Consider the following 9,473-nt stretch of genomic DNA (forward strand, 5'->3'; position numbering starts at 1 on the left):
TTATTATTATTATCCAACCTTTTTTCCTCTTACAAGGTACCCAAGATGGCTTATGTGATCCTCCTCCTCCTCTCCATTTTATTCTCACAACAACCCTGTGAGGTAGGTTAGGCTGAGAGGTAGTGACTGTCCCAAAGTCATTTAGTGAGCTTCATGGCTGAGTAGGGGCTAGAACTCAAATCTCGTAGGTTTTAGTCCAACACTCTAACTACTATAACATATCATGCCTTCTTAACAAATAAGATTTTCACAGTCAAAGGTGTTCAACAGTGCTGCATTCTTGCTCCATTTCTTTTTAACTTTTATATTAATGACTTAGGCCAGATCTACACCAAGCAGGATATAGCATTATGAAAGTGGTATGAAAGCGGTATATAAGAGGCAGGAACCACACCAAGCAGGATATAGCTCTATGAAAGCGGTATATGGTATGTGTCAATGGGCCCCAACAGTTGTCAGTGCACTTCAATACCGCAATAAAGCAGTAGTGTGGCTCCTGCCTCTTATATAATGCTTTCATACTGCTTTCATAGTGCTATTTCCTGCTTGGTGTAGATCTGGCCATAGTTTCCACAGTTCACAACCTAGATTTTTATATGCCAAAGGTCTCGGATAGCTAGGTATTTATCCTTTTATATGAAGATGGTATGATTTTGTTATCTACTATGCAGGTAGGCCTGCACAGAAATTGAAAAACATCAGTGCCTACTGTTGGGATGACGATTTAGAAATTAACAGCAAGTGATGATCTTTGGCAAGAAAAAGAAATGATATAACCGGTTTTTAGACTCCCATCAAATAGAGCTGGACATTACAGAGAGAAATGAGCTGAAAGCAACTGCCTATGCCAGTCTTTTAAACTACAGATATGCAGGCTCGCTTCAGCCAGTGCATAAGGCAAAGGTGTTGACAATGCTAATTTTTGAGGCAGAAATCATAGAATCATAGAATAGCAGAATTGGAAGGGGCCTACAAGGCCATCGAGTCCAACCCCCTGCTCAATGCAGGAATCCACCCTAAAGCATCCCTGACAGATGCTTGTCCAGCTGCCTCTTGAAGGCCTCTAGTGTGGGGCTTTGAAGATAATAAGAAAATTGAAAGGGTCCAGAACAGTTTTTTATATTTGATCTTAGGTGTCTCTCACTGGCTCACACAATTAGAATCGAACTTGGATGGGTGGAATGCACATGCCACACACTTGTTTCTGTTTTTAATTAACAACCTAGGAACACCCCATGGTTTGCCCATACTTCGTTGTTGGGTTAACTCCAGGTTGTTTCATCCATAAACGATCCAGAATTTCTGGATTGGCATGTCACAAAACAATCCAGAATGGGGTGTTCCTGGGTCATTAATTACAAATGGAAATGATGAGCTCACGTCTTGCATGCTTCGCTTATCCCAGCAATTCCTGGGTTTAACAACCCAGAAATTGCCATGATGTATGAACTGTATTGTGAGGAAATGGCTAGATTAGTGTATTGTATTTCAGTGTTTAAATCTCCCTGTGAAGCTGTGTAGCCTGACGCAAGTTACTCTCTCAGCTTAACCTAACATCATGTTTGTTGTCAAGAAGCTAAAATGCCACTCTGAGCTAATTATTTATTTATTAGATTTCTATAGTTCCCGTTAGCTCTCTGGGCGGTTCACAAAACTTAAAACTGTAAAATACAACAGTATAATAAAATGTAATATAAAAGTTATTAAGAGTTTAAAACAGAATAAAAGCCAGTACTAGTAATAAAGATCTAACAACAGAACATGTGTTTTTAAAACAAGGCCTGAAAGGCCTAGGAGAATAAAAGGCTTTCATCTGGCACTGAAATCTGTTGAGGTCCTGTGATTTGCCCTTCCTTGTATGTGTCAGAGAATGGTCACAATTTTGTAGCTAGGAAATTCCCTGGCGTAAGGCTTGACTCTCTTTCTCATATAGAACTTGCCTGTTTGTCATTCTTCTAGGCTTGGACAAGGCAGTGAGTATATAGTGTGGATAAGAATGCAATACTTAGATGACTAAGAAAGTAAGTCTGTGGATCCTAGGGAGGATCCCTGGGGCCATAAGATTATCCAGAAAAGCCCCTCCAAATTCTTAGATAGAGCTCCAACTTGGAGAGGTTTTTCCCCCCCTGATGTTGGAACTCCCCTCTTCGCTCCTCCCACCCACTGCAGAGATTTCTGTGGTGGCTCCAACAAGGTCAAAACTCCAACCTAGAAGGGAGGAAATGGGTGTGTTGGGGGAATGTTCATGGGAAGGGAGGGAGTGGCTGAGGATTGGAGGGACCCTAAACCCTCCCAGTCCCCCTTATCCCCACCCAACTATCTCCCCAGCACAGAGGGGAAGTTAGACAAGCTCCGAGACTCAACAAACTGAAGCTAAAAAAGTCTCCACCATTCCTTCTGCCCTGAAAGCAAGAGACTGGCAAATCAATGGATGGGATGCAGCCTCCAAGATCAGAATGCTCTGGCAGTAGGGCTCCTCACCCAATCATCATCATCATCATCTACCTTTTCCTCAAGACTGAACTTTAATTTAAAATAAATAAATAGCTACTACTATAATAACATGATAAACTATTCAGTCCCTTTCCAAAATATAATGAAGCATTATGAACGTTGGTGTAGTTGAAGACAATTTTTGGGTGGTTTTTCAGTGGCTTTTTGGAATGCTTAAGATACTATAGGCACCACACCCTAAAATCAGTGACAACTTCACATGAGGATGTTTTCATACATTTTTCCAGGATGAAGTCAGCACAAATTAACCTTTTCAGAAGATCTTCTTGCAATTGATGTGCCATTTACCTGCAGTGCTGGATCAAGGCAAGGGGCAGTTCATCTTTGGGTGTGTCATCCTTGTGTCTCCTTTGTTAAAAACCAGTTCAGCAGTGCTGAGATGCCTCCTTGTCAAATTGCTCACTTGAGCTGCATGGCCTATGAACAGAAAAGGTATGAATGAGTAGCTCCTTTTGATATGGGCGTGTTTGACAGTGCATCTCTCTCTGTGTGTTGTTCTTAATTATCAGAGCCTTGTTGCTCAAAGCTGTTCCTTACCTTTGTACGTACTTAAAACAATTTTATCATGGGTCGTGATGAACCAACACACAGTGAGCAAAACCGTTTTATAAAAATGATTTCGAAATGGTCTTCAATGTATCACCACAAGCATGATGGAAAATGGGTTACAAGGAAGAAGCTGCAACCAAAAACCTAACAAAACAAAAATCTACACCAACTGTTAATATCAAGCAAAGCATAAAGGTGTTTTCTGGAAGTTTTGCCAGTCTTACAAGGAAACTGTGGAAGACCTGATAAACCAGCCTTGTAACTGCAATAAGGTGAATGTGTTTATGGGCTTTTCATTATACCTCAGGAGTCACACCATTTTCATGACTCATAAAATAAACATATCAACATACACTATTAATTCAGCTTCCTCTCTGCAGTTAGGAAGCAGAATTTCACCAGTAGCTGCACCCTAAGTGCTTGTGGAAGCACAGGACACTTGGAAGTATATTAAAATGTAGCTCTTAAAAAAAAGATTAGAAACAGACCAACAATTAAGCTGAAATTGCTGTGGGAAAGCTGCTACAAAACTACAAGTTCTATGAAGAATTGATCATACTTAGGCCTGTGTGAGTAACATGCCGGAGACTGAAATCTTCACTCCAACCATATGGTTAGATGAGTGAGCCAGATGGTTTTATTTATGTAGGCAAAGTTCACATCTAGTGAGGTACTTTACATATTAAAATGTAAAAGTCATTTTAATGGTGAGAAAGAAACACTTGTGAGCTGTTGCCCAGAACTTTTTTTAAAAAGTAAATTGATGAATGTTGCTTTATTTTATTTTTTAACTGCTTAGAGCACACTATTCAAAAGTAGGAAATAAAGCTGCATTCTACACATGTGCCAAGCTATATCCAAGAGCAAGAGCATCATCACACGGGGAGGAATCGTGTTTCCTTACCATCACTTCTCCGCCCCTGCTTCTGTCCCTTATTACTTCTTCATTCTTCTCGGCCAGGAAAGAGGAAGTAAACAAAGACCACGTGGCCCATTCAGGGACCATTTTATCATGCTACTTTTCATGCACACAGCAGAAGATCATGGCACATTCTGTTTTTTTGTTTTGTTTGTTTTTTAAGTCAGATTTTTTGGGGGGCGGTCTATCTTGTGATGGAAAAACAAGCAGAAGGAGCTGGAGGTGTGCAGGAAGCAGACATCATCTAAGGGACACGCACACATCCGAAGGGGGCAGTAGCGAGCGTGCGATAAAACGCTCATCTGATGACGCTCACAGAAAAAGAGTTTCTATCAAAAGAGGGAAGGGCAAGCTGAATTTGCAGGAATTAAGACTTTGGAGACCTCTTTTAGATGTAATATTGCTGCTGCTTCCATGCCAGTTAAGGACATTTGAAGTCTTCTGCCCCCATGGGCTGCTGCTACGTGATGGTTAACATCTACACAGTAGATGAGTGGTCCATCACCTGGTTCTGCATGGTGGTTCCGCACAGTGCTTTTATACAATGTCAGTCCTACTGAGGGTAGGGAATAAATAGGATTTAAGTTAGACCAACACTGGATACAACCCATGAGTGCAAAAGTGTTACTGACTCGCAGGAGTGTAGGAGCATCAGCAATCTCATCAGTAAGAGAATGTCTAAAGCAGGTATAATTTGAATAGGTTGGTTGTGTACAGGATTTAATCTATGAAAGACTTAGAAATTAGAAACATTTTGGTTCTTGGAAATAAATTTATTTTAAACATTTTTACCTGTCTTTTCTCATAGAGATTCAAAGCAGCTTACAATAAGTAATGTAAATTACTGCTAAGGCATTTTTGATGTAAATTGATACTTTAAAACTCATCAGGTTCTTCTGCAGGCTTTCTTTCTTTCTTTCTTTCTTTCTTTCTTTCTTTCTTTCTTTCTTTCTCCCTTCTGTCATTGCTGTCAGTTTCATTTTGTTTTGTTTCAGATTCTAGTCTTGATAATTTAATTGAGGAGCCCTTACAAAAATGATAGTATCATCCCTGTGTGATGTGGGTAGGTGAGGGGAGGACAAAGTAAATTCATGTGTTCTTCTTCTTTGTAATTCTGTTTCTGAAAAATAAGATAGTCATCTTGTTTACATCAGAACAAAGATGGAATGAGATTGCCAGTATTTTGGCTGCAGTATTCTTTTAAGAGGTTTTTTTTTTATGGTGGACATAAATTTACACTAGCATATTTTTCACAGATGCTGCTATGGCATGAAATGTTCAGCATCAGCTATCACCAGCAGAGCCTTTATATCACATGCAAATGGCTCTCATCATTAGGCAGAGAATTGGAAGCCTCCATATAATACACTTTCCATGTGATAATCTAATCATGCAAGTCATGGTATTTATATCTTGCGTTTTCAAATTCTGGGCAGTATGAACTCAAGCAACGGTCCTGTAATACCCAGTAGTGCCCACCTAGATATTTGCTGCCAGACTGGTATAAGCTTAAGGGCTCACTATTGTCCTCACCAGGGAATCTCTTCTCCTAGGATTAGTGTTTGAGTGCCTGCAGCTGGTGTTAAAGCATAACAGGGACAGGTTGGGGATCTTGCTGGCCACTGTGCTGCACTGCAACCTTCCTGAATGAACAGGCCAAGGTGGTCTTGGATTTGGTTTTGCAGAACCTCATGATTGTGGTCCTGAGGAACTTCAACACTTAGATGAGGCTGCTGCTGGATCGACTCAGAACTTCATGGCCTCCATGATGACAAATTGAGACATCCCCATGGTTACAGGGTCCACACATAGGATACCCTCGACTTGGTTTTTGCCTCAGGGATAAAGTGAGATGGATGGTCTGAAGGTAGGAGGGGTTCCAGTGACCCCTTGTCAGATCATTTCCTGGTGAGAGTTGTGCTTGCTGTCATGTCTAACCCTACTGCCCCTGTTTTGGGAGAAGGTGTTTCAGGTAATCAATCAGAATCAGATTCAGAACTAGAGGCAGCGCCAGACACCAGCCAGCCTGTACCAGTGGGGGAGGAAGCTCTCATGGGTGATAACCCAGCTGGGAGGCAGCCCTCTCCAGAGCTTATCTCCTCAACACCAAATCCTACACACTCAGTGGGAAGTGAGCTTTCTTCCGGAGGAGAGCGTCCCGACAAGCTACCTGATGCTAGGGTCCGCCAGAAGCTAAAACGCATGGAGCGGAAGGAAGGCGTGAGAAAGTTGTTCCGACTAGGATTACGCCAGAACCTGTCTCCACACCAGACTCTCTGAAGTTACGGGTGTTTGGGAAGGGGCTTCCTATTCTTCTTGAGTGGACAATTGTCTTGCTTGGTTTGCTTAGTTTTGCCCAGGGGGAAGTTTCCAAGAGAATTATTATTATTATTATTATTATTATTATTATTATTATTATTATTTGTTACCCACCTCTCCCTCTGGATCGAGGCGGGGTACAACACAAATAAAAACATAAAATACATAAAACTAATTCAAACGTTTAAAACCAGTGCATCATTAAAAGCAGCACATCATTTAAAAAGGCATCTTAAAATTCAGCTGGGTAGGCCTGCCGGAAGAGATCAGTCTTCATGGCTTTCTTAAATTCTGGAAGACAGTTAAGTTGATGAATCTCTCCCAGCAAGCCATTCCACAAACTGGGAGCGGCAGAAGAAAAAGTCCTCTGGGTAATAGTTGTCAGCCTTGTTTTTGTTGGCTGGAGTAAATTCTTCCCAGAGGACCTGAATGTGTGGGGCAGATTGTATGGGACAAGGCGATCCCGCAAGTAGCCTGGACCCAAACCATGTAGGGCTTTAAAGGTGATAACCAACACTTTATACTTCGCCCGGAAACTAATTGGCAGCCAGTGAAGAGATTTTAAGAGTGGTCTGATGTGGTCAACCCTAAGTGTACCGGTGACCAACCTGGCTGCCATATTTTGAACTAGTTGAAGTTTCTGGACTAGGCACAAAGGTAGACCTATGTAGAGCGCATTGCAGAAGTCAACCCTCAAAGTTACCAGCACGTGCATAACCGTCTTTAGGTCTTCCGACTCTAGGAAGGGGTGCAGCTGGCGTATCAGCCGAAGCTGATAATAGGCACTCCTGGCCGTCGCATCTATCTGGGCTGTCATTTGGAGCGACGGATCCAGAAGCACCCACAAGCTCTCTTCAGGTAGAAGAGATGTTTGTTGCTTAATAAAAGCTTTGTGGATTACTTAGCAAGCCTCGTCATTTGCCTCCCATCGAAAGCAGGAGTTTTCTGAGAAACACGACACTTGCCGTGCCAGTTCCCAGCTGCAGAGGTGGGAAACTGATTAGGATGGTCTGCCCTCAGAGACTTATGGAACCTAAAGGATATTACAAAGTGTGATCATGTGTATCTTACATGAAATCCGAATATACCATGCTTAAAAAGACAATATAGAGATCCAACAACTAAATTGCACACATATGATGTCAACTAGGAAGCACTGAATTCATGGGTATCTTACATGGAGTCCAAATATGCAATGCTCAAACAAGAGTCAAACAACTAAATTGCACACATGATGTTGAAATCATATCCTACAGATGCCATCTAGTGAAAACCATGAAGAGGCCTGCCCACTCTCTGGAATACTTTCCAGAAATAAAACATATGCTGAATCTGTTATAATTTAGGTAAGTGTTGAAAACTTTTCTATGTACCCCAGCATTTGCTGAGCTATGACAACCTGTCCTTATGATTTTTAATTTATGGGCATAAGTTTTAATGTACACTTGATAGTTTTAGTTATAATTTATATTTGTATTGTTGGTTTTTTATTGTAAGTTACTTGGATATGTTGTACCTGATAAGAGGTATAGAAATGTTTTAAAATAAATAAGAATTTACTTTATATAATTTTAAAGCAAGATTTGGTTTCTAAGCAGGTTGGACGCCTTATTCTGCATGTTCTGTAATAACATCGTTTACATGGTTACATTGGTTGATAGGCACACACCAGAAAGAACCTGTTCAGCAAACGAAAACAGCTGTAAAATGTTAATTGGCCATTTAAACTTGAATTATTGCTGCCATATCAAATGTATGATGTGAAGTACTCAGGATGTTCTAGCGACCGGCCTATTAATTAACTCCATTAATTAAAAACCAATTAAAATGTCAAGATAAGCATTGCGTTTGGTGCTACAAGAATGATACATGCAAGATGCATGCTTGAAATATGCAGAAATAAATGGCTGTAGAAACCTGGGTGGTTTGTTTTTTAAATCAAGCCATTTGTGAGAATGACAGCATTGCAACCAATGTTTAGTTTGTGTTGTTTTGGAGATAACTCTGATGCTATGATTATTATTTGAGGCCACCTATATTAACTAGGTGTTCCCCAGTTTCTGAGGAACATGGGCGTATCCTGCTTTTGTGTTCCTGGTCAATAGCTGGATGGCCACTGTGTGAACAGAGGGCTGGACTAGATGGACCTTTGATCTGATCCAGCATGGCTCTTCTTATGTTCTTGGGATCAAAAGCTCTTCAGTTTAAGATGGGGATGAGCAGCTTTTGGCTCACCAGAAGTTTTGGCCTACAGCTGCCATCATCCCTCACTGTTGGCTAGGCTGGCTAGGTGCAGCGAGAGTTGTAGATCAAAACATCTGGAGAACAACACGTTGTCCACCCCTGGTTTAGGAGAAATGTTAAGACTTACAAATTCACACATGTACCAGAAAGCACTAATCGGAGATTCCTGCTTTACCTTCCACGCTGAGGGGGAAGGAGGGAGAGAACAAGCTATGGAGAGCCTGATCATCGGTCGGGTGCACCGTGGGTTGTTCATGGAACAAGTTGTCCACCCACATTGTGTAGTTGTTTATGGAACAACCTAAACGGTGTAGCTTATTCACAGAGTGGCTTGGCATATGTGAACTCAGCAACTGTATAAGCAGTAAGGCCATTGTTAGGTAGGTCTCACATACTGTGCTCCCTTACAGGTTGAGCCTCATGCTCCCACACTTTCCTTTTGTTCCAGTCCTCTTCCTCTCCAAGCTAGGAAACACTGAAGCCAGACTCAGTGCTATGTCAATGTTTAATAAGATTGCATGTTTGTAAATACTAAACTAATTATTTCCAAAGCACATTTAACCTACAAATTTGCTATTCAGGCATTGGGGGAACATGACACTTGCAGGCTCAGTCCTCAATTGCCTGAGATCACATTACCGGCAACAAGATGATGCTTGAAAGAAGAAAAAGGGTGCTGAAGCAGGAAAGGGAAAAAGTAAATAATACTCCAAAAATACAAAAATGTAGGCAGGGAGGGATTCAGGGAATTTTTGGAGGAGGCTGACCACCACCCCTCGCTGCTTTGTGTCCCAATTTTTTTTGTTTTTTGGAACATACATTTAGCCCTACTTAGAAGAAAATAACCCTCTGGACAAGCTCTGGATATCTATGAGATACATGTCCTTGTTAATCAAAGTCAAGTGAGGCTTTTTATATTCTGAAGATT

This window comes from Elgaria multicarinata, chromosome 9, assembly GCF_023053635.1.
Source record: "Elgaria multicarinata webbii isolate HBS135686 ecotype San Diego chromosome 9, rElgMul1.1.pri, whole genome shotgun sequence".
NCBI lineage: Eukaryota > Metazoa > Chordata > Lepidosauria > Squamata > Anguidae > Elgaria > Elgaria multicarinata.